This window comes from Phyllobates terribilis, unplaced genomic scaffold (assembly GCF_046119375.1).
Source record: "Phyllobates terribilis strain yellow unplaced genomic scaffold, ASM4611937v1 Scaffold_35__1_contigs__length_13245226, whole genome shotgun sequence".
In the NCBI taxonomy this organism is placed as follows: Eukaryota; Metazoa; Chordata; class Amphibia; order Anura; family Dendrobatidae; genus Phyllobates; species Phyllobates terribilis.
This window is the reverse complement of record NW_027362795.1, coordinates 4,923,400-4,949,787: the sequence shown is the minus strand read 5'-3', so window position 1 is coordinate 4,949,787 and position 26,388 is coordinate 4,923,400. Positions and strand designations below refer to the sequence as shown.

At 42.8% G+C, this 26,388-nt stretch overlaps 1 protein-coding gene and 1 pseudogene across 1 annotated transcript in view; one reads left to right on the top strand and one right to left on the bottom strand.

The window, feature by feature from the left end:
• LOC141182601 (uncharacterized) overlaps positions 1–26,298 on the bottom strand; it is a 116,731-nt gene extending 90,433 nt beyond the window's left edge. The window contains exon 1 of the mRNA XM_073660763.1: positions 26,059–26,298. The gene's annotated coding sequence lies outside the window, so the exon portion shown is untranslated. The remainder of the gene's footprint in view (positions 1–26,058) is intronic.
• LOC141182609 (uncharacterized) overlaps positions 1–26,388 on the top strand; it is a 272,324-nt pseudogene that overhangs the window by 202,652 nt on the left and 43,284 nt on the right.

Sequence of the window (26,388 nt, the reverse complement as noted above, 5' to 3'; positions counted from 1 at the left end):
CTAACTTCCACATTGCTTCAGGCTCTGCAGAGTCATGCCTCGGCTATGAACGCTACCCAGCAAAGGGAAAGCTTGACTCAGGGACATGTCGACCCAGACACATCGAGGTCAGGACGCAAGCGGACCCACAGGTCATGTTCATCTGCGTCATCCCATAGCACACGGTCATCCCCTTCTAGGGAGACATACCGTAGTTCCAGATCATCTAGACCGTCCCCTACCAGGGACAAACAATACAGTTCTCCGCAGCGATCCCTGACCAGAGAAGGCCTCCACCCCGGTTCACCCAGCAGGAGACGCCTTAGCGATACACAGGATTCAGAAGGCATCTGTGATTCCGACTCAGACAAGGAAACTGAAGGGTCCCTGAACCCAATTTCCCCTAGCAATAGAGCGCTAGTTGAGGACGTAATCTCGTCCATCCATCAGGTGCTGGACATTTCTGATCCGCCCCTGGAGGCACCACAACACAAGATTTCCTTTGAAGGAGTTCTGAAGCCGCCTAAGGTCTTCTTTGACCACCCAGAGCTTAAGTCGATCCTTAAAAAGCAGTTCTCACAGCCTGAGAAGAAGTTTACCAATCGGAAATATCTGGAAGAGCGGTACCCCTTCCCACAGGAGACCACCAAGGAATGGACAGATCCACCCAAAGTGGATCCCCCAGTCTCTAGGCTAGCAGCACAGTAACTCCTTTCACTGCCAGATAGCTCAATCCTCAGGGATGCAGCAGACCGGCAGGTAGAACGCATGTCTCGTTCAATTTTCGAGGCTGCAGGGGCCTCGCTGGCTCCCGCGTTCGCTTCAGTTTGGGTTGCCAAGGCCATCCTGGCTTGGGCCCAAAATTTACAAGCTGGCCTCCAAGTATCTGTTCCTGAGCTGTCTGACCAAGCGGTTCAAATAGCAGTTGCATCTGATTACATGCTTCATGCCGCTCTGGATTATGCAAGGGGTGCAGCGGGGATAGCATCAAACGACATCACGATTCGGCGTATCCTCTGGCTGCGGGAATGGAAAGCAGACGCAGCCTCAAAGAAGTTCCTTACACACCTCCCGTACCGCAGTGGTCGACTTTTTGGTGAACAGTTGGACACGATGATATCCAACGCCACCGGGGGTAAGAGTACCTCTCCTCCCCCAACTGAAACCCAAACGCACTTACAATAAGCATAACCAAACTCGATTCCGATCCTTTCGGAACTCTTCGGGCTGGTCCGCCTCACGGCCAGCACAAAATAGCAATCGCCTCCCATGCAGGGACAACTCGCGGCCGACGCAAAAGTCGGACAAGACCTGGCAGTCAAAAGCAGGCCAGTCAAAGTCCAAAGTAGGAAAACCTCAGACCTTCTCCTCATCATGACTCACTGACTCCGAAAGACACCCCACCTGTAGGTGGCTGACTTTTGCTCTTTCATCAAGTATGGCTGCCTATTACAGAAGACAGGTGGGTCAGGGAACTAGTGTCTTCGGGATACAAGATAGAGTTCACTTCCAACCCACCAAACAGACTCTTTATTTCTGTTCCCCCAAAACCGCCACACAAGGCTCGTGCCTTCCGCCAAGCGGTCTTCTCTCTTCTTCAAGCAGGAGTCATAGTACCAGTCCCCGCGGCCGAGCGCTTCCGAGGGTTCTACTCCAATTTATTCGTAGTCCCCAATAAAGGAGGCGGTGTATGGCCCATACTGAACCTAAAGCAGCTCAACAAATATGTACGGGTACGTCACTTCCGCATGAAGTCCCTTCGGTCCATCATTGCGTCTATGAAAAAGGGAGAATTTCTCGCCTCCATAGACATACAAGACACATACCTGCATATACCAATTGCGCCTGCCCATCAGAGAGTTCTCAAGTTCGCAATCGACCAGGACCACTACCAGTTCGTGGCTCTCCCGTTCGGACTCGCCACGGCTCCCATAGTGTTTACCAAAGTCATGGCAGCCACCATGGACGTCCTGCACTCCAGAGGCATAGTAGTCATTCCATACCTGGACGATCTCCTTATCAAGGCTTCCACCTTCAAGGACTGCGAGCTCAGCGTCTCAATCACAATCGACACTCTGTCGCCTGGGCGGGTTAGTCAACCTACAAAAGTCATCACCAACCCCGAGTCAGTCTCTGACCTTCCTGGGAATGCTATTCAACACCTTCAGGGGTCTAGTGCTCCCTCCCAAGGACAAGGCACTGCCTCTCTGTCTAGGAGTTCGCACCCTCCTCAGCAAACCCCCTTGATCTCTCCGGTTTGCCATGAGAGTCCTTAGCAGGATGGTGGCGGCAATAGAAGCGGTCCCATTTGCCCAGCTTCACCTCAGGCCTCTCCAACTAGCCATCCTCAAGTCATGGGACAGGAACCCTCTTTCTCTCGACAGGGAGTTCCAGCTGACGTTGTCAACCAAGAGGTCCCTCCACTGGTGGCTCAACCCAACCTTACTAACAAAGGGGAAATTCTTTCTCACTGGTCAATGGAAGGTTCTGACCACCGATGCGAGCCTGACGGGTTGGGGTGCGGTACTCCTACACCACAGATCACAGGGCAAGTAGTCCCCAGTGGAAGCGACCATGCCCATCAACATCTTGGAAATTTGTGCCATCCTCCTGGCATTGAGAGCCTTCCATCACTTACTGGCAGCCTCTCACATCAGAATACAGTCGGACAACGGCACGGCTGTGGCATATGTGAATCACCAAGGGGGGACCCGCAGTGCCCAGGCGATGCGAGAAGTGACACACATTCTCCACTGGGCGGAAGACACCGGTTCGGTTCTCTCTGCGGTCCACATTCCGGGTGTGGACACCTGGGAAGCAGACTTCCTCAGCCGGCAAGGAATGGACTCGGGAGAGTGGTCTCTCCATCCCGAAGTTTTTTGACAGATCTGCCATCGCTGGGGGACTCCGGACGTGGACCTAATAGCATCCCACTTCAATGCCAAGGTCTCCAACTTCATGGCCAGAACACACGACCCGCAGGCGCTAGGAGCGGACGCCCTGGTTCAGGACTGGACCCAGTTCCAGTTCCTGTACATTTTCCACCTCTTCCCCTGATATCCAGAGTGGTGAGGAAGATCAAGTAAAAGGGAGTTCCAACCATCCTAATCACACCGGACTGGCTCAGACGTACATGGTACGCCGAAATTGTACAGCTCACAGCAGATGTCCCCTGGCGTCTCCCCGACCACCCCGATCTTCTGTCACAAGGCCCGTTCTACCACCAGAACTCAGGGGCCCTCAATTTGACGGCGTGGCCATTGAGACCTGGGTTTTAACCCAGTCAGGGTTCTCGCCGGACGTCATTGGAACCATGTTCAGGGCACGGAAGCCAACCTCTGCTAAGATTTATTACTGTACCTGGAAAGCCTTCTTTACCTGGTGCGAATCTCTAGTGGCCAGATCCCATTCCCTTATTCCCTCCCCAGGGTACTTGGGTTTCTCCAATCGGGTCTGGAGGCCAGACTGTCCCTGGCCTCCCTTAAGAGCCAGGTGTCAGCTCTCTCAGTGCTTTTTCTGAGGTGCATCGCTAACAAGCCGCAAGTAAGGACATTTCTTCAGGGGGTTTCCCGATTGGTTCCCCCCTACAGACGACCACTAGAAACGTGGGACCTCAACTTGGTGCTGACAGCATTGCAGGAAACACCCTTTGAACCCCTTAGGGAAGTCCCACTCCGCCTTCTATCCCAGAAAATGGTTTTCCTGGTGGCAATCACCTCGCTACGCAGGGTGTCTGAACTGACAGCACTCTCCTGCAGACGGCCTCCCTGGCTTTTCACCAGGACAAGGTAGTCCTCCGTACGGTCCCATCCTTCCTCCCGAAGGTTGTGTCCAACTTCCACCTCAATGAGGAAATTTCACTGCCATCCTTCTGTCCGGTCCCGGTTCATAGAGTGGAGAAGGCTCTGTATACGCTTGACCTTGTCAGGGCATTGCGTATCTATGTGTCTAGGACTACGCCCTTCTGGAAGTCTGATTCTCTTTTCCTGCTTCTGGAAGGCGGCAGCAAGGGTCTGCCAGCTTCCAAAGCTACCCTTGGCAGGTGGATCAAATTCACCATACAAGAGGCCTACCGCCTCAAAAATTTTCCTCTTCCAGCTGGTATTAAGGCACACGTGCGGTAGGGGCCTCCTGGGCCATTTGGCACCAGGCTTCGGCACAACAAGTGTGTAAGGCAGCCACCTGGACTAGCCTACACACGTTTACCAAACACTACAGGGTTCATACCCAGTCCTCAGTAGACGCGAGCCTGGGCAGACGTGTTCTGCAGGCGGCGACCGTCTACACAATATTCGTCCATTGCTTCCCGCCCAGGGATTGCTTTGGGACGTCCCAAGCTCCTGTTTCCCCCAATGAGGCGACAGAGTAAAGGAGATTTTTGTGTACTTACCGTAAAATCTCTTTGTCTTAGCCTCTAATTGGGGGACACAGCTCCCACCCTGTTGTCCGTTCCGGGCCGTTGTTATGTTGAGTTCTCATATTGTTTTTCCTTTGAGCTCGTACATAGTTGCCTTCTTATAGGCATGGTTATGTTATCCATGTTACGTTCCTCCTACTGCTTTTGCACAAACTGGAGAAGGCTGATGCCGTCCAGGGGTGTATGCTGCAGAGGAGGAGCCACGCTTAATCTTTTTCAGATTATGCATAGTGGACAGCAGCATAACACCCAAGGTCCTGTGTTCCCCAATTAGAGGCTAAGAGAAAGAGATTTTACAGTGAGTACACAAAAATCTCTTTTTTACATAAAGTACATTTTTACGGAGAGTTTAAGTAAAAATATTCAACAATATAAATTTTAAGGATATGTTACTCATAAATAATAATTTGTTTTATTCTTGGCAGATGACTGTACCAGGAGCTCAGAGGGACAGCTGACATCTTCAATTTTTAAATCAGATGATCTTGAGATCACACAAGATACAATTGAAGTGAATGCCATTACTCCAGATATACCATCATCCCTTCACTGCAAAGATCTGTCATCTGGTCATTTGAAACAGGTCCTGTCTTCTGATTCATTACCAACTACTAAGGAAAATCAAAGTCGCAAAATAAGCATTAAAGAACAAACTGCTCCTAAAGCAAAGAAGCCATTTTCACGTTCAGAATATGGAAATAGTTTTTCCCTCGAAAAGTTTTTTCTTAAATATCAAAGCATTCACACAGCAGAAAATAGATTTTTTTTGTTTCAAGTGTGGGAAATTTTTTAACCAGAAATCAAATCTTGTTAATCACCAGAGAAGTCACACAGAGGAGAAGCCATTTTCTTGTTCTGAAAGTGGAAAATGTTTTACAGAGAAATCAAGTTTTATCAGACATCAGAGAACTCACACAGGGGAGAAGCCTTATTCTTGTTCAGAATGTGGGAAATGTTTTAGCCGGAAATCAGGTTTGGTTGAGCACAAGAGAACTCACACAGGGGAGATGCCTTTTTTCTGTTAAGACATGAGATCTAACTTGATAGAAGATTACAGTCTAGGGAAGACTGGAAACATTCATATAGACGGCCGGTGGAGATGTAGTCAGTGATGAACTCTGGCTAAATATGTTTCAAGAGCCGCAGTAGAAGATGAAGATGTTGTCCTCTTCATGAAGTAGTTATTTCTCATGTCACGTGTAATGAATATCTCCTGCAGTATTGCTAATGCCGATTGCAGTGTCGGTAAATAAGACGAGAATTAGCTTTATGGAAGATGAGTCTTTGAGAAACGTGTTCAGCTACAGACTCCAAGGAAGGAACTGCTTGCTGAATGTGGCCTAAAATATATAGGTTTTATTACTAGATGTAATGAAGAAAACTAAATACTGTAAAATAATATATGTCCTCATATGTTTCCCCTTATTATCTCCAGTAATTGTATTATTACCCAGGATTTTTATGATGTTACATCAGCTCATCATCTTCTCATTCAGGTCCCTACAATATCAGATCCTCTCAGTGAAGATCTTCTATTTAAGAGAATTTTCCTTATGGACCCATCAAAGATGGATATGAATAGAGACAAGATGGCAGAGAGGATATTACACCTCACCCTAGAGATCCTCTTCCGGCTTACTGGAGAGGTGAGAGATTCTGATGACGTCACATTACATCATTCTTATCTATGGGAATAACAGATGGACAGAACTGGAGAGGTGAGGACTCTGGAAATGTCTGGAGTGAGATTTATTTATACATCTCTACATAACCAGGATTACACAGTAGTGAAGAAGACCTCTAGTGAGCGCTGTCAGGTCCATGTGTCTGAGGGATGGGAAAGACCACTGAGCCCAATCACAGGGCCTCCATCTCACCCCTTCATACATGATGACATCAATGACCAGAAGATCGTAGAACTTACCTACAAGATGATTGAGCTGCTGACTGGAGAGGTGACACTGCTGGGAATGCTGGGACATTATACAATAGCGCTATGAAAGGATCGGGGGGATGACTGTATCATTGTATGTGTCAGGCTCCTATAAAATGTCAGGATGTCACTGTCTATTTCTCCATGGAGGAGTGGGAGTATTTAGAAGGACACAAAGATCTGTACAAGGACGTCATGATGGAGGTTCCTCAGCCCCTCACATCACCAGGTAATAGACAGGACTAAATACACACGGCCTATAATTATCTGTATGTAAAGAATGAATTCAGTCCCTGTATGTGTTTCCTCCAGATCTATCCAGTAAGAGGACAACACCAGAGAGATGTCCCCATCCTCTTCTTCTACAGGACTGTAAACAAGAAGATCCCATTGTTCCTCAGGATCATCAGGTAGATGGAGAGAAGGTGTCATGAGATCTCCCCTATGATGTGTAGACGGCTGTGAAGGTCTTGTGCTCAGTCTTGTTTTATCCACCAGTATTATATGTTTTCTACTTGTGTAATGAGATCGGTGGAGATGGCAGGATTAGAGCCGATCATAGATGTGACTTCTCATCTGTTTGTGACTTTTATAATATTTGTTTCAGGGTGAAGATCTGACCCATATTAATACTACAGAGACATATGTGAGGGATGATGAGCAGTGTAAAGAGGAGATTCCTACATATGACTACCCAGGTGAGTAGTGACCACTAAATGCAGAGAAGTCACAGATTCTTCTCAGTCACCAGCTGTGGCTGCTTTATCGGTGGTGTAGTCCGGCCGTATCACAATCGTGTAATCACCATTTTGCCTCCAGACCACAACATTCTCCTCCATCCAAAAATATTCAAATGATTTTGGGCATTTAAAACCCTTTTCCATAGAACTTACAACCTGGAGGATCCACCTCCCCCCTGGGATTAGGAGACGTTACCTGCCCAGATCTGTAAATCACAAAGCCAGAAAATCACTTGAAGAAAAATATTATGATGAAAGCGGAGGGTAATGATGCTGTTGGCTTCCTAGATCCCTGATATCTTATTGGATGAATCTACCTTCTCTCCCTTCTGTGCTGCTGAATGTCCTCATATGGTCCCTACAAGACCAGGTCCAGTCTTTCTGGCCAAACTTCACATTTATGATCTACAACATTAATTGTGCAGTGAGGGGCAAGTGTGAATTTCTGTACAATAACAGCAGAGTTTCCCTTTATCCAGACTTTTCAATTTCTTTTAAAACTGACTAACTTCAAACAGGATTGTGATAAACTAAACAAAAATAACATTACACCTGTGCCATGATATATCTCTAAGCTAAATTTAAGACCCCTCATCTCTGCACTATTATAAAAAGTTCTCTTTGAACGTCTGATATTTCTTCTTGAAACTCATCTGACAGAAAATATTGTCCCTTACGATAGTTTAGATTCCCAAGAGCCCCCGAGCCCCATACTCCAATTACCCGAGAGGTTTCACCACTAGTTACTCACTACTTACTGATGGAGACTGTTGAGTTTGATCGTTTCAGTAGATGTGTTATTGTCTATAGTCACAGTTTTGACTACAGTAGTTAGTGCCCAAAATACTCTGATTTAACCCCTTCCTGCAGCCAGTTTTGTGTTCCTATCTGGACCCATTTTTAAAATCTGACGTGTGTCACTTTATGTGGTGATAACTCTGGAATTCTTCACAAAGGATAATAGGAAACAAATGGACCTTACCTCGATGGTGCCGTCAGCAAGGATTTGGATTTCTGGATCACGGAATGAATTACCTATACGATGGACTACTTGCTAGAGATGGGGTGCACCTTACGAAGACTGGAAAACATGTATTTGGAAGTCGCCTTGCTACACTCATCAGAAGAGCTTTAAACTAGAACAATGTGGGAAGGGAAGCAAAAGGCCAGAAAAAGCCATACAGCTGACAAATACTATTGAGATCTCTGCTACTGGAAGTGGAAAGGAAGAACAAAGACAAAACTATTTAAATAATAAAAATATGGGAGGAAGAGAAACCAATCACAAACTAAAATGTTTTTATACAAATGCACAAAGCATGGGCAACAAACAAGGAGAATTGGAACTACTAATGCAGGAAAAGGAATATGATGTCATTGGAATCACTGAAACTTGGTGGGACGATACACATGATTGGAATAAAAGGCTAAAAGGATACAACTTATTTGCAAGAAACAGACTTGATAAACGAGGAGGAGGTGTTGCATTGTATGTTAGAAAAGCGTATATCTGCACAGAGATTGAAGCTTCAGAGACTGGGAGTTCTGTGGAAACTGTTTGGGTAAGAATACAAGGAGAGAACAACGGAAAGGACACCATTGTAGGCATTTACTACAGGCCACCTGGGCAAGCTGAAGATATGGATGAACTCTTTATGTATCAAATGACCAAGTTCTCCAAAAAATATGACGTAGTGGTCATGGGAGATTTCAACTATCCAGACATTTGTTGGGAATCTCTCTCAAGTAAAACTAACAGGTCAAGCAAATTCTTATCGTCTCTTGCTGACAACTTTATCTTCCAAAAGGTAGGGGAGAAAACAAGGGGATCTGCTACTTTGGATCTAATCCTTATAAACAGGGAGGAAATGGTTGAGGAGGTAAAGGTGGCTGGGACCCTAGGAGGCAGCGATCATGCTATTATAGAATTTTGGATAACTAGAGGAGGAAGACATGTGAAGACTCAGACTTCAAGGTTAGATTTTAGAAAGGCAGATTTTAAGAGACTCAGAAAGAGAATAGGAGGGATCCAATGGCTGGATGTCCTTAAGGACAAAAATGTCCAGGAAGGATGGGAAATTTTTAAAAATGAGATTCTCAAAGCACAATCGTTAACAATCCCGAAAAGTAGGAAGAATGGGAAGCATTTAAGGAAACCAGGATGGATGAACACAGAACTTAAACACATGCTAAAAAGAAAGAAAGAAATGTTTATTAAATGGAAAGAGGGAGGCATATCTAAAGAAGATTATAATGCAGTCTGCAGATCCTGCAGGGCACGTATCAGGTTAGCTAAAGCTGACAATGAATTAAGGCTTGCAAGAGATGTCAAAAGCAATAAAAAAGGATTTTGGGGGTATGTCAAAAGTAAAAGAAAAGTCAAAGATGCTATAGGATTTTTACAGGATGAAAATGGAGAAATGGTAAGAGAGGATGTTGAGAAGGCCGAACTTTTTAATTCCTATTTTGCATCTGTTTTCTCTCAGAAAGAAAATGTAACATCAACTGATCTTCACTGTCCTTTTAAAGGAATAGAGGAATCCAAGTTATCTGTAAACAGAAAGATTGTGAGGGAATATTTAGCTAACATAAATGAGTTCAAGTCTCCAGGTCCAGATGAATTACACCCCAGAGTACTGAAGGAGATCGTAGAAGAAATTTTAGAACGACTCTCCATAATCTTTGAAAATTCTTGGAGAACAGGAGAAGTCCCAGAAGACTGGAGAAGAGCAAATGTTGTTCCTATCTTCAAAAAGGGGAAGAAGGTGGACCCAGGGAACTATAGGCCGGTGAGTCTGACTTCTATACCAGGAAAGATCTTTGAACAAATTATTAAACAACATGTATATAAGTATATGGATAAGAATGAAGTGATTAACCAGAGTCAGCATGGGTTTGTAACTAACAAGTCATGTCAGACTAACTTAATTTCCTTCTATGACAGAATCACTGACTGGGTGGATCAGGGAAATGCTGTAGATATAGTATATCTTGACTTCAGCAAAGCATTTGACAAAGTATCTCACACCATCCTTATTGAAAAAATGACCAAGTATGCAATGGACCAGGCAACTGTTAGGTGGATTCATAACTGGCTTAGTGATCGGACTCAAAGGGTGGTTGTAAATGGCTTCACATCCAGCTGGATGAATGTCTCAAGTGGGGTACCACAGGGCTCCGTCCTGGGACCTGTATTGTTCAACATCTTTATCAATGATTTAGATGAAGGAATTGAGGGTAAACTGATTAAATTTGCTGATGACACAAAGCTAGGAGGGATAGCTAATACTAGAGAAGAGAGAGAGAGGATTCAAAAAGACCTAAATAAACTGGAGCAGTGGGCAGCAACCAACAGAATGGTTTTTAACAGGGAAAAATGCAAAGTACTACATCTGGGCAATAAAAATGAAAAAAGCATATACAGAATGGGAGGAATAGAGCTAAGCAACAGTACATGTGAAAAAGACTTAGGTATACTAATAGATCATAGACTGAACATGAGTCAACAGTGTGATGCAGCAGCAAAAAAGGCAAATACAATTCTGGGATGTATTAACAGAAGCATACAGTCTAGATCACGTGAAGTCATTATCGGTCTTTACTCCTCTTTGGTCAGACCTCATCTGGAATACTGTGTACAGTTTTGGGCACCACATTTTAAAAAAGACATCGACAAACTGGAGCAAGTTCAGAGAAGAGCGACCAGAATGGTGACTGGTCTGCAAACCATGTCCTATGAGGAACGGTTGCAGGATTTGGGAATGTTTAGCTTGCAAAAAAGAAGACTGAGAGGAGACTTAATAGCTGTCTACAAATATGTCAAGGGCTGTCACATTGTAGAAGGATCATCTTTATTCTCATTTGCACAAGGAAAGACTAGAAGCAATGGGATGAAACTAAATGGGAGGAGACACAGATTAGATATTAGAAAAAACTTTTTGACAGTTAGGGTGATTAATGAGTGGAACAGGCTGCCACGAGAGGTGGTGAGTTCCCCTTCAATGGACGTCTTCAAACAGAGGCTGGACAGACATCTGTCTGAGATGATCTAGTGAATCCTGCTTTGAGCAGGGGGTTGGACCAGATGACCCAGGAGGTCCCTTCCAACTCTACCATTCTATGATTCTATGAATTATTTTCCAACTTCTCTTGAATCTGACAATACCCCATATACGGTTGTACACTACTGTCTGGGCACATGGCAGGTTAAGAAGGGAAGGAGCGCCATTTAGCTATTTGAATGCAGATTTTGCTGGGATAGTGTGCAGACACAATGTATTGGGGACACTGTTCATTGTCACCTGGCAGCTCAAAAGATGGCTACCACAAACAGGCTTGGCGCGATCTACTCCATTTTCCAGATCCCAGGGTTTGCCTTGCTCATCATCCTTTAACACCTTTACATGGATTTGGACTTAGACAGAGACCCCCTAAGATTGGGCCACAGTGTTACCTAATGTTCTGTGGTGTGAGATGGCAAGAAGAATAGTCAGATAGCCGGGTCAGAACATGGAGGTCAGAGAAAATACAAAATCACACAAAAGTAGTCAGTAAATGGGCCGAGGTCACAACAGGACACAAATACACAAGCCGGGAGCGGAGCACAGAGGACTGAACCAGAGGAGAACAAGGCTGTATCTGGCAGCTTCCAGCAATATGCTTCCAGCTTTAGTAGGGTGCGGTGCTTTCCAAATGGCTGAAGCAGGGAGCAGATTACTCCAGCTGGACAGCACACACACCCATACTGGCAGACTGGATGGTACTACTGGTCCCAGGCACCCTAATCTTACTGGCTGGACAGAGCCTGCGCCGCCCAGAGCTTCTGATTCTGACGTCTCCTCCATCACCAGCGCCACCTGCAGGATGAATAAGGCGGCTCCTGGTGAGAGAAGCAGATGTCGCAGGAGCAGATCCCAGAGGAGATGGGACCCACCATTTGCAGAAGCCCTAATGTGACCAAATTGCAGAAAACCAGAGCAGTAGAAATCCCCATAAAGTGACTCCATTTTTGAAATTATAACCCTCAGTGATATAATCTATAGGAGTAGTGACTATTTTGACTCCACAGGCACTTTCCGGAAATTAGCACGCAGTGGATGATGGAGAGTGAAAATTACAAATATATAATTTCATTACCCAACACATAGTGCCCAGATTGTGCTCCAGGAGACACACACCATCAATTAAGTGGGTTCTTCTCACTATAGTAATGTCAAATACATGGATGTTGAATGTGGTTTGGGCGCACTGCAAGGCTCAGAAGTGAGGGGGAGATCTGACTTTGGGAGATCGGATATTGCTGGATTGGTTTATGGAAGCCATGTTGCTTTGCAAATGTAAAGAGAGGAGAGAACAAGGTGCAATGGGTGACTCAGTATTGCAATTTGTAGAGGGGTGTTGGGATGGCTACTAACCTTATGAAGTTGTGCACCTCTGCACAACCCCAGTGTAAAGCTCCACAAGCTCCGCTCTGTTGGTGGCTGTCATCTATTTCCAGCGGCGTTCACAGATCCTGATCTCTTGGTGGTATATCACGTGGTCAGGTTAGTAGCATGTAATGCCGAGATAGACGCCCAGCTTCACCAACACCCCCGGCAGCGTTCCGGAGGGGTTAAGGCAGTGCAGCTTGGAAAACCAGGGTAGTAATTTTAATTAAATTGCTCCCACAGGTGAAAAAACAATAAATTAAAGGCAGCTCTACCGCACCCCAACAGGGGGAAAAGGACAATCAGTGAATATGAATAGCGGTACCAGAGCGCCAATAACAGGGCAAAAATATTAAAAGGACTGATTTATTAATACACACACTATTTTTCCCCTTCACATTTACATGAGTGAAAGGGTCCAGTAATGGGGGGCCTGGTATATTAGATTCTTGAATGGAGGGGGATACTGTTGAGCATGAACTAATAGGATGTGATTTTCTCTTATCTTCCAATAGAAAATGCCTTTTTAGTGTCAATTTCCTTATAAATTCATTTAAATCACAGAACAAAGTGAAATTATTAAATGGGACAGCTGGACAGAAAGATAATCCTCGACCTACCAAGGATTGTTCAGCTTCAGATAGCACATAGCTAGAAATATTAAAAATACCCCCACAACCGATAGGGGTTTCTATCTGCAGGGAATTTGTATTCTGGTTCATTTGCAAGATTTCATTTTCTTTATATTTGGATTGTGTCTCAATTTCGGCATTTGGACTATTTTTGTTGTTGAGGCCTCGGGTTTTTCCACTCCCTCTACATCCCCTAAATTTCTTTTTCGTTTTGGACAACGTCCGGGGACCACGTGAAAAAAATGTGTAATTTTCGTTTTATTAGTTTGAGATGCAACTGCATTCTGTGTTTGAGGATTTATCAAGATACTATTCTCATTCAAAATTTGTTCAGAAAGTGGAAAATGTTTTACAGAGAAATCAAGTTTAATCAAACATCAGAGAGCTCACACAGGGGAGAAGGCTTTTTCCTGTTCAGAATGTGGGAAATATTTTAGCCGGAAATCAGGTTTGTATAATCACCAGAGAACTCACACAGGGGAGAAGCCTTTTTGCTGTTCAGAATGTGGGAAATGTTTTAGCCGGAAAACAGATTTGGTTAAGCATCAGAGAACCCACACAGGGGAGAAGCCTTTTTGCTGTTCAGAATGTGGGAAATATTTTAGCCGGAAAACAGATTTGGTTGAGCACAAGAGAACTCACACAGGGGAGAAGCCTTTTTTCTGTTCAGACATGAGATCTAACGTGATAGAAGATTACAGTCCAGGGAAGACTGGAAACATTCATATAGACGGCCGGTGGAGATGTAGTCAGTGACGGACTCTGGCTAAATATGTTTCAAGAGCCGTAGTAGAAGATGAAGATGTCGTCCTCCTCATGAAGTAGTTATTTCTAATGTTGCGTGTAATGAATATCTCCTGCAGTATTGCTGATGCCGATTGCTGTGTTGGTAAATGATACGAGAATTAGCTTTATGGAAGATAAGTCTTTGAAAAACATGTTCAGCTACAGACTCCAAGGAAGACTCTGCTTGTTGTCTGTGGCCTAAAATATATAGGTTTTATGGTAGATGGAAAGCAGAAAACTAAATACTGTAAAATAATAAATCTCCTCATATGTTTCCCCTTATTATCTCCAGTAATTGTATTATTACACAGGATATTTATGACGTTACATCGGCTCATCATCTTCTCATTCAGGTCCCTACAATATCAGATCCCCTCAGTGAAGATCTTCTTTTTAAGAGAATTTTCCTTATGGACCCATCAAAGGTAGATATGGATAGAGACAAGATGGTGGAGAGGATATTACACCTCACCCTAGAGATCCTCTCCCTGCTTACTGGAGAGGTGAGAGATTCTGATGACGCCACATTACATCATTCTTATCTATGGGAATAACAGATGGACAGAACTGGAGAGGTGAGGACTCTGGAAATGTCTGGAGGGAGATTTATTAATGTGTCTCTCCATAACCAGGATTACATATTAGTGAAGACCTCTAGTGAACGCTGTCAGGACCCTGTGTCTGAGGGATGGGGAAGACCCCTGAGCCCAATCACGAGGCCTCCATCTCACCCCCTGATACATGAGGACATCAATGACCAGAAGATCCTAGAACTCACCTACAAGATGATTGAGCTGCTGACTGGAGAGGTGACACTGCTGGGAATGCTGGGACATTATACAGTAACGCTATGAAGGGATCGGGGGGCTGACGATATCATTGTATGTATCAGGTTCCTATAAGGTGTCAAGATGTCACTGTCTATTTCTCCATGGAGGAGTGGGAGTATTTAGAAGGACACAAGGATTTGTACAAGGACGTCATGATGGAGGTTCCCCAGCCCCTCACATCACCAGGTAATAGACAGGACTAAATGCAGATGGCCCATAATTATCTGTATGTAAAGAATAAATTCAGTCCCTGTATGTGTTTCCTCCAGATCTATCCAGTAAGAGGACAACACCAGAGAGATGTCCCCGTCCTCTTCTTCCACACGACTGTAAACAAGAAGATCCCAATGTTCCTCAGGATCATCAGGTAGATGGGGAGAAGGTGTCATGAGATCTCCCCTATGATGTGTAGACGGCTGTGATGGTCTTGTGCTCAGTCTTGTTTTATCCACCATTATTATGTTTTATACTTGTGTAATATAACGGTGGAGGTGGCAGGATTAGAGCTGATCATAGATGTGACTTCTCCATCTATCTGTGACTTTTACAATATTTGTTTCAGGGTGAAGATCTGACCCATATTAATACTACAGAGACATATGTGAGGGGTGATGAGCGGTGTAAAGAGGAGATTCCTACATATGACTACCCAGGTGAGTAGTAATCACTAAATGCAGAGAAGTCACAGATTCTTCTCAGTCACCAGCTATGGCTGCTTTATCAGTGGTGTAGTCCGGCCGTATCACAATCGTGTGATCATCATTTTGCCTCTAGACCACAACATTCTCTTCCACCCAAAACTGTTCAAATGATTTTGGGCATTGAAACCCTTTTCCATAGAACTTACAACCTGGAGGATCCACCTACTCCCTGTGATTAGGAGACGTTACCTGCCCAGATCTGTAAACCACAAAGCCAGAAAATCACTTGAAGAAAAATATTATGATGAGCCTGTAAGAGAAAGCGGAGGGTAATGATGGTGTTGGCTTCCTAGATCCCTGATATCTTATTGGATGAATCTACCTTCTCTCCCTTCTGTGCTGCTGAATGTGCTCATATGGTCCCTACAAGACCAGGTCCAGTCTTTCTGGCCAAACTTCACTTTTATGATCGACAACATTAATTGTGCAGTGAGGGGCAAGTGTGAATTTCTGTACAATAACAGCAGAGTTTCCCTTTATCCAGACTTTTCAGTTTATTTTAAAACCGACTAACTTCAAACCAGATTGTGATAAACTAAAAAAAAAACATTACACCTGTGCCATGATATATCTTTAAGCTAAATTTAAGACGCCTCATCTCTGCACTATTATAAAAAGTTCTCTTTGAACGTCTAATATTTCTTCTTGAAACTCATCTGACAGAAAATATTGGCCCTTACGATAGTTTAGATTCCCAAGAGCCCCCGAGCCCCATACTCCAATTACCCCAGAGAGGTTTCACCACTAGTTACTCATTTTTCTCTGATGGAGACTGTTGAGTTTGATCATTTCAGTAGATGTGTTATTGTCTATACTCACAGTTTTGACTATAGTAGTTAGTGCCCACATAACCCCTTCCTGCAGCCAGTTTTGTGTTCCTATCTGGGCCCATTTTTCAAATCTGACGTGTGTTACTTTATGTGGTGATAACTTTGGAATTCTTCACAAAGGATAATAGGAAACAAATGGACCTTACAAATTATATTCCATCTTCTCTTGAATGTGACAATACCCTATATACGGTTGTACACTACTGTCTGGGCACATGGCAAGTTAAGAAGGGAAGGAGCGCCATTTAGCTATTTGAATGCAGATTTTGCTGGGATAGTGTGCAGACCCAATGTATTGGGGGAATTGTTCATGGTCACCTGGCAGCTCAAAAGATGGCCACCACAAACAGGCTTGGCGCTATCTACTCCATTTTCCAGATCCCAGGGTTTGTCTTGCTCATCATCCTTTAACCCCTCTACATGTGTTTGGACTTAGACAGAGACCCCCTAAGCTTGGGCCACAGTGTTACCTAATGTTCTGTGGTGTGAGATGGCAAGAAGAATAGTCAGATAGCCGGGTCAGAACATGGAGGTCAGAGAAAATACAAAATCACACAAAAGTAGTCAGTAAACGGGCCGAGGTCACAACAGGAAACAAATACACAAGCCTGGAGCTGAGCACAGAGGACTGAACCAGAGGAGAACAAGGCTGTATCTGGCAGCTTCCGGCAATATGCTTCCAGCTTTAGTAGGGTGCGGTGCTTTCCAGTTGCCTGAAGCATACTGCCAGACTGGATGGTACTACTGGTCCTAGCAACCCTGGACAGAGCCTGCGCCGCCCAGAGCTTCTAATTCTGACGTCTCCTCCATCACCAGCGCCTGCAGGATGAATAAGGCGGCTCCTGGTGAGCGAAGCAGACGTCGCAGGAGCAGATCCCAGAGGAGATGGGACCCACCATTTGTAGAAGCCCTAATGTGACCAAATTGCCGAAAACCAGAGCAGTAGAAATCCCCATAAAGTGACTCCATTTTGGAAATTATAACCCTCAGTGATATAATCTATAGGAGTAGTGACTATTTTGACTCCACAGGCACTTTCCAGAAATTAGCATGCAGTGGATGTTGGGAGAGTGAAAATTACAAATATATAGTTTCATTACCCAACACTTAGTGACCAGATTGTGCTCCAGGAGACACACACCATCAATTAAGTGGGTTCTTCTCACTATAGTAATGTCAAATACATGGATGCTAAATGTGTTTTGGGCGCACTGCAAGGCTCCGAAGCGAGGGGGAGATCTGACTTTGGGGGAGCGGATATTGCTGGATTGGTTTATGGAAGCCATGTTGCTTTTCAAAAGCCTTTGAGCCACTAATAATGTGGAAACCTCTGGTTTTCCATTGACAGGTGATGGACCTGAGTGGGGACTTGTTTTTTGTGAGATTAGTAGAAGTTTTTATTGATATTATTTTTGCCTACATAACATTGTTTGGTGGCTTTTTATTCCATATTTGGGAGGCAGAATTAACAAACAGTTGAACACTACGATCCACTGGTTCATCCTATGAGGTTTTCTAGTAGACTGTGAACTGTTATTGTCTTGGTGAATAATGACGGCTAACATAGGGCAAAATTAAAAAAAATCACAGAAAAAGATACAGCCTTACTTACACCAAATCATATAACAAATGCTACAGGATGCCGCAGACCCCCATGATAAAGGTGGGGGCAGCGCAGGTGCAAAATACTGATGAAGCTACCACTCACAAACCTACCAATTCATGGAGAGGGTGGTTGCCTAGTATTAAAGATGCACACAGATGAAGCTTGCATAGGACGCCAGTCACACAGGTAGGTGTGATGCAGTGTCTGGCTTAGGATAGTGATGATGCCCATACTATTAGATCAGGGGGGCTGTCCAGCACTATATAAGTGCACCCCACATGGACAGACACCCCAGTACACCCAACAAACACTAAATTGCTAGTGCATTTGTTATCTGATTGGTGTTGGTAAGGTTGATTTTTCTGCGATGTTTTCTTGGTAGATAATGATACTTTTACATAAAGTGCATTTTTGAAGAGCGTTGAAGTAGAAATATTCATCAATATAAATTTTAAGGATATGTTATTCATAAATAATGATTGGTTTTATTCTTGCCAGATGACTGTACCAGGAGATCAGAGGGACAGCTGAAATCAAGTTTTATCAGACATAAGATAACTCACACAGGGGAGAAGCCTTTTTCCTGTTCAGAATGTGGGAAATGTTTTAGCCGGAAATCAGGTTTGGTTATACACCAGAGAAGTCACACAGGGGAGAAGCCTTTTTCCTGTTCAGAATGTGGAAAATGTTATGCTGATAAATCAACTCTTAACAAGCATCAGAGAACTCATACAAGGGAAAAGCCTTTTTCATGTTTAGAATGTGGGAAATGTTTTAGCCATAAATCAGCTTTGGTTAGTCACCAGAGAACTCACACAGGGGAGAAGACTTTTTATTGTTCAGAATGTGTAAAATGTTTTAGCCAGAAGTCAGTTTTGGTTAGTCACCAGAGAACTCACACAGGGGAGAAGCCCTTTTCATGTTCAGAATGTGAGAAATGTTTTGCTGATAAATCATATCTTAACAAGCATCAGAGAACTCATACAAGGGAGAAGCCTTTTTATGTTCAGAATGTGGAAAATGTTTTGTGAATAAATCATCACTTCTTAGTCACCAAAGTACAGACACATGAGAGAAGACATTTTTATGTTCTTAATGTGGGAAATGGTTTCCTTGGAAATCAACTTTTTTTAAACTTCAGAGAAGTCACACAGGGGAGAGGCGTTTTTCATTCTAATCTAAAATTGTATCTTTTTAAAGGGGTTTTCCACTACTAGGACGACTCCTTCTCATTCCTCATGTTTGGCCATGTTAAAATAAAAAACAATGATACGCACCTCCCATTCTGGCACCGTTCCATTGGTGTCACAACTTGTGTTTCCAGTGCTCACATAAGGTTGTTACATCACACATTCCTGCTCCTAATCAACGCCACCTTCAGACGTATTGAACATCAACAGGAAGGCCATGGCATGGACATAGCACCGAGAGAACGCACACACTGAAAACACTCTCTTCAGACCGTGTTCCTGGGGGAATTATAAGCAATTTACAGCCTCAAACATGACGTCTGATATAGGAAAGAAAGATGAGATCAGAGGTTAATCTGAGGTCCTCCACCTCCGTCAGCATGTCTGGTATGCAGTTTCTTATGGAAGGTCTTATCTTCCTGCTCCAGAGCTATTACTGCCTCATCTCAGCAAGAAGCAGTCTTAACCCTCATGATGCCAGACAGCTCCATAAATCTCCCTGTACTCTCACCGAAACCCACATACTGAGCAGTGCTTGCTTCACAGGGACATTTACCCCCCAGCCACAGGGAATTCTGATATGGAGAACAACATAACTTATTTGTATATCAGATTGCATCTATCCCTACTAAACAATAGATGCAGCAATATATACAAAGGATGGAGACCACATACAAAACTGAAATACGTCCCCTCACTTCTAGCCTGTCACAGGTTACTGACAAGGTACAGAGATTAGAGGCTGATGTCGTACAAGACGTGGACCATCAAAATGCTCATAAATAAACAGTCTGTTTAATTTGGTTGATGGTCATGAAAATCACAATAATATCTGGATAAGGGGTATACCTGAAAGCATCAATGCACAAGTGATTATGCCAACACTATTGACATTAATCAATAATATCCTTGGTGATCCTATTGATAAGGAGCTGGAGACCGACAGGGAGCACCATACATTAGGCAATTATGGTTCAGATCCTGAGCATCCAAAGGACATTATCTGTCACATACATTTTTTTCAATGTAAGAGGCCGTAGTGAGGAAAGCAGCGGAGTTGGGTCCTGGTGATTTTCAATGGAAAACGTATACAATCGATCATAGATCTATCCTGAATGACACTTGCTAAAAGAAGGGTATTGAAACCACTACTTGATGCCATCCGGGAAAATGGCCTGATGTACCCCTGTGGTACCTTTCCAGCTGCAGGTCCAAAAAAAATGGAACATTGTATACTTTGAAAGATTAAAGTGACGAGACCTTTCTGTGATGTCCTGGACATTCCCAGAATCCATATATCTGACTGGCCATCTGCTCCACCATTGCCACAGAGAGTTCCAGCACGTCACAGAAGGCGTTCAATGGATCAGGAACTTTATGGTGATGCACCCAGACGAGAAAGGAACCTGCCAATCATATGAGCTCCTGAAATGAATGTTGTCTTCCCTGATGAGAGACAGTTTGCCGATGCTTACTTATCTTTTTAAGCATATAATAAGATATATGTAAATAGAGCATTAGGTGCCACTCTTCCGCTATACATAATGTCTCCTTTCATATCTTAGAACGGCATTTAAGTTGACTTCACATTATATTACTGTAATATCAGGCTGTATTACTTTACTCGCTATATATTCCATGGTTCCCACTAATAGGAAGCCTAGGACTGAAGGTTTGACTTACACCTGTAAAGACAACCCCCAGTTAGGGACTTGCATTGGGATCTGCTTGTTTCGCAATTTCCTACTGTTTCGATATATTCATAATCTATACTTCTTAGACACTGAGAGGTAGACGTTACTATCTACCGTCTATACTTCCTCTTTTAATCTTTCTCTCCTCCCCTCCCCCTTTTTTCATATACAGTTATATGAAAAAGTTTGGGCACCCCTTTTAATCTTAAGCTTAATGTTTTATAAAAATTGGTGTTTTTTGCAACAGCTATTTCAGTTTGATATATGTAATAACTGTTGGACACAGTAATGTCTCTGCCTTGAAATGAGGTTTATTGTACTAACAGAAAATGTGCAATCTGCATTCAAACAAAATTTGACAGGTGCATAAGTATGGGCACCTCACCAGAAAAGTGACATTAATATTTAGTAGATCCTCCTTTTTCAAAAATAACAGCCTCTAGTCGCTTCCTGTAGCTTTTAATGATTTCCTGGATCCTGGATGTAGGTATTTTTGACCATTCCTCTTTACAAAACAATTCCAGTTCAGTTAAGTTTGATGGTCGCCGAGCATGGACAGCCCTCTTCAACTGATCCCACAGATGTTCAAGGATATTCAGGTCTGGGGACTGGGATGGCCATTCCAGAACATTGTAATTGTTCCTCTGCATGAATGCCTGAGTAGATTTGGAGCGGTGTTTTGGATCATTGTCTTGCTGAAAGATCCATCCCCTGTGTAACTTCAACTTTGTCACTGATTCTTGAACATTATTGTCCAGAATCTGCTGATACTGAGTGGAATCCTTGCGTCCTTCAACTTTAACAAGATTCCCGGTGCCGGCATTGGCCACACGGCCCCAAAGCATGATGGAACCTCCACCAAATTTTACTGTGGGTAGCAAGTGTTTTTCTTGGAATGCTGTGTTTTTTTGCCGCCATGCATAACGCCTTTTTGTATGACCAAACAACTCAATCTTGGTTTCATCAGTCCACAGGACCTTCTTCCAAAAAGAAATTGGCTTCTCCAAATGTGCTTTTGCATACCTCAGCCGACTCTGTTTGTGGTGTGCTTGCAGAAACGGCTTCTTTCGCATCACTCTCCCATACAGCTTCTCCTTGTGCAAAGTGCGTTGTATAGTTGACCGATGCACAGTGACACCATCTGCAGCACGTTGATGCTGCAGCTCTCTGGAGGTGGTCTGAGGATTGTCCTTGACTGATCTCACCATTCTTCTTCTCTGCCTTTCTCATGTTTTTCTTGGCCTGCCACTTCTGGCCTTAACAAGAACTGTCCCTGTGTTATTCCATTTCCTTACTATGTTCCTCACAGTGGAAAATGACAGGTTAAATCTCTGAGACAGCTTTTTGTATCCTTCCCCTGAACAACTATGTTGAATAATCTTTGTTTTCAGATCATTTTACAGTTGTTTTGAGGAGATTCAAACAGGAGAACAACTTGCAAGTGGCCACTTTAAGTAGCTTTTCTCATGATTGCATACACCTGGCTATGAAGTTCAAAGCTCAATGAGGTTACAAAACCAAAAAATGTGCTTTAGTAAGTCAGTAAAAAGTAGGTAGGAGTATTTAAAACAAGAAAATGATAAGGGTGCCCATACTTATGCACCTGTCAAATTTTGTTTGAATGCAGATTGCACATTTTCTGTTAGTACAATAAACCTCATTTCAAGGCAGAAACATTACTGTGTCCAACAGTTATTACATATATCAAACTGAAATAGCTGTTGAAAAAACACCAATTTTTATAAAATCTTAAGATTAATAGGGGTGCCCAAACTTTTTCATATAACTGTAATATGACACAACTGAAAACTTGCTCATTAAATGTCAGAGGACTTAATGTTCCAGAGAAAGGAGCTCAAGTGTTTTATCACAGGCATAAACAGCACGTACATTTTCTCTTTCTTCAGGAGTCACACTTTAGAGGCGATCATATACTGTACCTCAGTTTTCTAATAGATATTATTCATCTTGGCGTCCCAGAAAAATGCTGTTTCGAAGTCTAAGGTGCTGAGTATAGGCCGGCACATATCACTGCCGCATACTATTGTAGAAACACTCTGACACGGAGAGGAGGTATGTGTTTAAGATCTCTACTCCAAAATTTTGACTTTGGTAAACTATCTCCCAAATTGTGACCAAATGAAGACAGGCCGTCAATACTTACTTTTTGCTAAGGACCTTATCATCATTGGAGGTGACTTAAATTTTGTCTTGGATCCTTCTTTAGATGCATCCCTGCACCGGAATCACCAATCTAAATCACAATCAAAAGCTTTGCTAAACATGCTCTTTTCTTTCCAACTGGTCGATGTATGGAGGATACTACATCCAGACTTAAAGGATTGTACGTATTATTCTCCTTTACACAATACATATAGTTGTAGAGACTTTTCCTTAATAAGCCATCACTTGCTTACATGGAAACCTACATCTCACTATGATACTATGTTACATTTGGATAAATATCCTTTGATGGTTAAGACAAAATGGGAGGAGGATGTGGGTCCCTTATCTGAGGAGCAATGGGGGAAATACTGGATTTTGACACCGAAACTTTCATTGTCAGAGTCACAAAGATTGTCCCGAATTCTTCTCATTCATAGGGTATATAGATCCCCAAGTATTTTATTTAAAATTGAAATACAAATGGATGACACATGTCCTAGATGTGGTTAAAAGGACGCGCACCTGATGCATATGACATGGGAATGTGTAAATATTGGCGACTACTGGAAGGGGATGATCGCTCTTGTACGATCTGTATTTGGGATATTACTTCAGTTGGAACCTAAAATCTGTATCCTAGGACTCCTGGGAGAAGACGTAGATCCAGACTCCCATATGGCAATAGATAGCTCAATAATATTATTCCAAGCCAGAAAGTTGTTGGCACTACATTGGATAGACAATTCTCCCCCAACAATAACAGAACTAAAATCCAGGATAAATAACACTCTATGCTTGGAAAGAGAAGATTATATAAAAAGGAACGCTCTCAAGAAATCCATACATATATGGGAGCAATGGTTAATTACCCCAAGTATTGCTTCAGAAATACTATACTGGACCATTTGTACATATCCCTGCAGTAAACCAGGAATTTATATCCTTTATACCGAAGGCGTCAGCAAATAATAATAATTGTCTCAGTCCACACAATTGCTCCTTCTTAGATAGATTCTTTTTCTTTTGATGTCCCAATAGGGGAAAAAATAAGCCGTCAGGAAGTATTCAGATATTTATGTACAAATGTAAAATTACTGTTCCAAAACATTGTACTATAGAGCGATATTGGGATTTATATCATTGTAAACCGGTTCTTGTATTGTTTACTGGTTTTTCTGTCTTTTTATTTTTTTTTGCCACAAAGTTTATATGACAAAAACAAAATGTTGGTCTTTCTTTCTTTTGTTAAATAAAAATGATCTGATTGAAAAAAAGAAAGGAGCGAAGGTCTTTACTAGATCAAACGTATACAAAATGCCAAGATCACATGTGAAGGTACTCGTATGAATTCACAGATAAATGTGGTCTCTCATTGACAAGGAAGTTACATCCACGGATGCAAAGGACATACGTATCCAAAATAAAAGGAGCACCGCGGCTATAAATTCATAACCCCTCTGACATAGCGGAAGCATTTCATTGCTATTATAGCTCGCTATATAATATTCATGGACAATACCACTAATACTTTTGAAACAAAAATTGACAAATATATTATGGACACTGACTTTCCTTCCTTACAGACCCCTGAGCAGGAGATACTAGACAAAGCTTTCACTGAACAACAGATAGGGAATGATTTAATGACCTCTCCTATTGGGAAGAGCCCTGGGCCAGATGGATTCAGTAATAGATTTTATAAGATGTTTGCACCTCTGTTATTACCTTTTTAACTAAAGTGTTCAATAAAATCTCAGCAGATTTTACCCCCCAATCACTTGAAGCTTATATAATGGTTTTATCAAAGCCTGGAAAAGGACCAAATACTGTACCTGCCCTAATATTCATCCAATATTATTCATTAATGTAGACGTCAAAATATTTTCTAAAATAATTACAACATGGCTCTCCCACTATCTACCCTCAATTGTTAGCAACGATCAGGTTAGTTTTGTTAGGGTAGAGAAGCTCGTGATACTACAGATAAAACATTGTTGTTAAATTCACATGCAAAAGCCCAGGGGATCCCAATGTGCCTTGTTTCTGTCTACACTAAAAAAGCATTCGACACAGTGCATTGGACTTTCTTGAAGAGCACCCTACCACAAATTAGGATGGACTCTTTCTTGTTATCTAAAATTCTATCCTTATACACTGACCCTAAAGCGATAGGGTAAACGGCCTTCTATCTGACACATTTTCTATTAAAAAGGGGACGAGACAAGGGTGTCCCTTATCACCTCTCCTATACACATTGGTGATGGAACATTTCACGGTAGCATTACATATAAATCTAGATATTAGTGGAGTTACTATAGGCTCACATCACTATAAATTAGCTCTCCATGCACACGACTTGTTGCTCTATGTTTCAAACCCACTTATCTAATTTCCCTCTATAATAAAGGATTTAAAAGAATTCGGCCATGTAAGCAATTTTAAAGTCAACTACTCTAAAACAGAAGCCATGAACATAACTTTTAACGCTGAACCGACGCAATAATTTATTTCTAACTTTCCCTTTAAGTGGCAGAAAGATGCTATTAAGTACCTGTGTATACAAATTCCGGTGAACTTGGATGATCTGTATCATTTAAATTATATCCCCCATACTTGAACAAACAATTCAAAATCTAATTAATTAGAACTTAAAACTCTTGTCCTGGTTTGGACGTTTTAATGTGATAAAAATTGGCAAATCTTTATATATTCCAGACCGTTCCGGTCTGCGTTCCTCAGACCTTTTTCTCCCATCTCAACAATTCTAACAGCGAGTTTGTATGGGGAACATCAAGGCCTAGGATACATGTTAAAATATTGTGTCGTCCCAAAGAATAAAATGGGGTACTAATCTGCCAGATCTAAAAAAAAAATCCCATCAATCTTCGATTCTTATGAGAACAGTGGACTGGTTTAGGTCTATGGAAAATAAGCAGTGGATGAAACTGGAAGAGGACCTCTCTCTCTGGACACTCACATCTCAACCTTGGATTGACAAAATACATGAAGAAACTAAACTATTAATGATACTCACTATTCTGCCACCGATGTACGTGGGGCGAGATATGTCTGAGGGATGTGACATAGATCTCTGTATAAGCAATGGCATATAGCGTCAACTCACTGACCTGCGGTTCTGTTCCTCATGACCTGCACGTGGTAATCCGGAATGATGATGCAGTGATGAATTCAACAGATTTATTTACAGTTCTTGATGAGGTGAGATGAGGGTAAGTGAAGGATGAGGAAAGGGTAGGAATTGTAGGTATTAGAAGCGCTAGGTAAAGTGGTAACAAGAGAATCCTTTCTCCAGTCCTGCAGCATGTGTAGTCAAGATGGATGTGAAGAAGAAGGAAGTGAGGAGCAGGAGGTAGGAGGAGTTACAGACCGAAAGGTGTTGTGGGTAAAACACAGGAATAATACATGTTATAACAATGGCCAGTAGATGGCAGCAAAGC